Source organism: Apium graveolens, chromosome 2 (assembly GCF_009905375.1).
Source record: "Apium graveolens cultivar Ventura chromosome 2, ASM990537v1, whole genome shotgun sequence".
NCBI lineage: Eukaryota > Viridiplantae > Streptophyta > Magnoliopsida > Apiales > Apiaceae > Apium > Apium graveolens.
Genome location: NC_133648.1, coordinates 195,243,773 through 195,247,650, shown reverse-complemented (window position 1 = coordinate 195,247,650; position 3,878 = coordinate 195,243,773). Strand labels below are relative to the sequence as shown.

General features: G+C 42.8%; 1 non-coding gene across 1 annotated transcript; it reads right to left on the bottom strand.

Annotated features, from left to right (window-relative positions):
* Positions 1–984: 984 nt before the first annotated feature.
* On the bottom strand, positions 985–1,091 carry LOC141709626 (small nucleolar RNA R71). Its single transcript, XR_012570191.1, has one exon. It is a non-coding gene; the product is annotated as a small nucleolar RNA R71 (small nucleolar RNA).
* Positions 1,092–3,878: the final 2,787 nt, after the last annotated feature.

Sequence of the window (3,878 nt, the reverse complement as noted above, 5' to 3'; positions counted from 1 at the left end):
TATTCGATTAATATCATCACTGTCACATGCTAGAGGTAATAACAATGGCTATAGAAGGAAGTAATAATGAAGTTGTGATCTCATGAGTGTTTTATTATTGATAAATTGAAGTGTTAGTTAAGTAGTTAATTATAGTTAATATTTAATCAACAATTTTAAGTGTTATCTTAACATTGAGAAGCAATCATACATTGGTGAGTGAGTTTAATTAGACAATAACTTAGTCTGAGTCTCTGAGGGAACGAACTAGAAAGTATTCTATATTACTTGCGAACGCGTATACTTGCGTGAATATTAGTGCGTAATTACGCCCTAACAAGTTTTTGGCGCCGCTGCCGGGGACTCGGCGTATTTGTTTAGTTTATGTACTTATCATCATTGGTCATTAGGACTCAGTGATTAGGACGTAGTAGTTACTTACTCTTTTCGGTTGTGTTTCAGGTACTTTAGCAAGCGTTTATGCAAACTCGTTCTCGTGCTCGCAAGAGGACTTTAGATACAGCTGAGGAGACAGACGAAGTTCTTGATATTCCGGAGAAGTTAGATTTTGAGGATTCGGATTCAGGAACTGAGCAGAAAGGACCAGTAAACATGGGAGATCATATTGTTCAAGCTGATCCAGCTCTTATGGATTTTTCTCGGCCTAAAATTGATGACATTCAGTCAAGCATCCTTCATCCGGCTATTCAAGCTAACACCTTTGAAATCAAGCCGAGCACTATTCAGATGGTGCAGAATTCTGTTTCTTTTGGAGGAGCGGCAACTGAAGACCCCAACATGTACATAAGGAATTTTGTCGAGATCTGCAGCACTTTTAAGTATAATGGCATGACTGATGAGGCTATCAAGTTGAGGCTTTTCCCATTCTCACTGAGGGATAAGGCTAAAGACTGGTTACATTCTGAACCAGCTGGGTCCATCACTACGTGGCAAGATCTTGCGCAAAAGTTTCTGGTGAAGTTTTATCCAATGGCAAAGACTGCTGCTATGAGGAGTGCTCTTACTCAGTTTGCGCAGCAACCTACGGAATCTATGTGCGAGGCTTGGGAACGCTACAAGGAAATGTTGAGAAAATGTCCACATCATGGAATGCCGGATTGGATGGTAATCACTGGTTTTTATAATGGTTTGGGGGCCCAATCTCGGCCCATGCTCGATGCAGCAGCTGGAGGAGCCTTATGGGCTAAAAGCTATACTGAGGCGTATAATCTTACAGAGACAATGGCTGCAAATGAGCATCAAAACCCAACTCAGAGTATGACGTCAGGCAAGGTAGCAGGTATTCTGGAAGTTGATGCAGCCACCGCTATTACAGCCCAGCTCCAAGCGCTATCAATGAAGGTTGATTCTCTGGCCACGTATGGAGTTAATCAAATAGCTATGGTTTGTGAGCTTTGTGCAGGTTCTCATGCTACGGATCAGTGTTCTCTTGTCAACGAATATGTTCAATATGTGAATAATTATCAGCGACAACAGCAGCCTGTGCCAGCGACCTATCATCCTAATAACAGAAATCATCCAAATTTCAGCTGGGGGAATAATCAGAATGCTATTCAGCCAACATATTAGCAAGGAGTAAGTAAACAGTTTAACCCACCTGGATTCCAGCAACCACAGCAGTATGCTACAAGGCAATCATATCCTCAACAGGGAAGTGCAGCTGCACCTACTAGTGCTGATTTTGAGGAACTTAAGCTGTTGTGCAAGAGTCAGGCGGTTTCTATCAAGACCTTGGAAAATCAAATTGGTCAATTAGCCAATGCAGTGCTCAATCGTCAACCTGGCACTCTTCCCAGTGACACGGAAGTACCAGGCAGGAAGGAAGCTAAAGAGCAAGTCAAGGCTATTACCTTAAGGTCTGGAAAAGTAGTTGATGCTGAAAAGGCAAAAAAAGTCGAAGCTGAAGTTAGAGATGAAGAATCTAAGCAAAAGGAGAAAGCGGCGGAACCAAGGAAGACTACTGTTGAACACACTCTGCCTGAGGCTAATACAGGGGAGAAACAGCTCTATCCTCCACCACCTTTTCCTAAGAGATTGCAGCAACAAAAGCTGGATAGACAGTTCGGGAAGTTTCTGGAGGTGTTCAAGAAACTTCACATCAATATACCTTTCGCTGAGGCTCTGGAACAAATGCCTAGTTATGCGAAGTTTATGAAGACTACTCTTTCAAGGAAGGTGAAACTGGATGACCTTGAAACCGTTGCTCTCACGGAAGAATGCAGCGCTGTTCTGCAACAAAAGTTACCACCAAAACTGAAAGATCCAGGAAGCTTCACCATTCCTTGCACCATTGGCAATCTAACTTTTGACAAGTGCCTTTGTGATTTGGGAGCAAGCATTAATCTGATGTCGTTGTCGATCTTTAAAAAGCTGGATCTGCCTGATCCAAAACCCACATACATGTCGCTACAATTGGCGGACCGTTCCATTACTTACCCAAGGGGCATAGTTGAGGATGTGCTCGTCAAGGTGGATAAGCTCTTCTTTCTTGCTGATTTTGTTATTCTGGATTTTGAGGAAGATAAGAAGATTCCCATAATCTTGGGGAGGCCTTTCTTGGCTACTGGACGTACCTTGATAGATGTGCAAAAAGGGAACTTACTATGCGGGTCCAAGATCAGGATGTGACCTTCAACGTATTCAAGGCAATGAAATTCCCTACACAAGATGAGGAGTGCTTAAAAGTGGATGTGATTGATTCTGCGGTTACTTCGGAACTCGATCACATGCTAATGTCTGATGCATTGGAAAAGGCCTTAGTGGGGGATTTTGACAGCGATGATGAAGATAGCAACGAGCAATTACAATATCTGAACGCTTCTCCATGGAAGCGAAAGCTCGACATACCATTTGAATCTCTTGGTACTTCTGACCTTAAGAATGCTGAAGGGAAGCTCAAACCATCAATAGAGGAAGCACCTACCTTGGAGCTCAAACCATTACCTGAACACTTGAGGTATGCTTTTTTAGGTGATTCATCTACGTTACCTGTTATTATTTCAGCTGACCTTTTAGGTAGTGAGGAAGACAAGCTCTTAAGGATTTTGAGAGAATTCAAATCGGCTATAGGATGGACCATAGCAGACATCAAGGGGATAAGTCCTTCATATTGTATGCATAAAATTCTGTTAGAGGAAGGTAGTAAGCCAACTGTGGAACAGCAGCGAAGACTGAACCCGATCATGAAGGAGGTGGTGAAGAAAGAAATTCTGAAATGGCTAGATGCAGGCATCATTTATCCTATTTCTGACAGCTCGTGGGTGAGCCCCGTGCAATGTGTACCTAAGAAAGGAGGTATCACTGTGGTCGTAAATGAAAAGAATGAGCTCATCCCTACTCGAACAGTTACAGGATGGAGAGTATGCATGGATTATAGAAAATTGAACAAAGCCACAAGGAAGGATCACTTCCCTCTCCCATTCATTGATCAAATGCTTGACAGATTGGCAGGACATGAGTATTTTTGTCTTCTGGATGGTTATTCCGGGTATAATCAGATTTGTATTGCACCAGAGGATCAGGAAAAGACTACCTTCACTTGTCCATTTGGCACATTTGCTTTTCGTAGAGTTTCGTTTGGGTTATGTGGCGCCCCGGCCACCTTTCAGAGATGTATGATGGCTATATTCTCTGACATGATTGGAAATAACGTCGAAGTGTTCATGGATGACTTCTCCGTCTTTGGACACTCATATGATGAATGTTTGAATAATCTGCGCGCCGTACTCAAAAGATGCGTGGAAACTAATTTGGTGCTTAATTGGGAGAAATGTCATTTTATGGTATGTGAAGGCATTATCCTTGGGCATAAGGTCTCCAGCAAAGGTCTGGAGGTGGACAAGGCCAAGGTGGGAGTCATTGAAAATCTTCCCCCACCT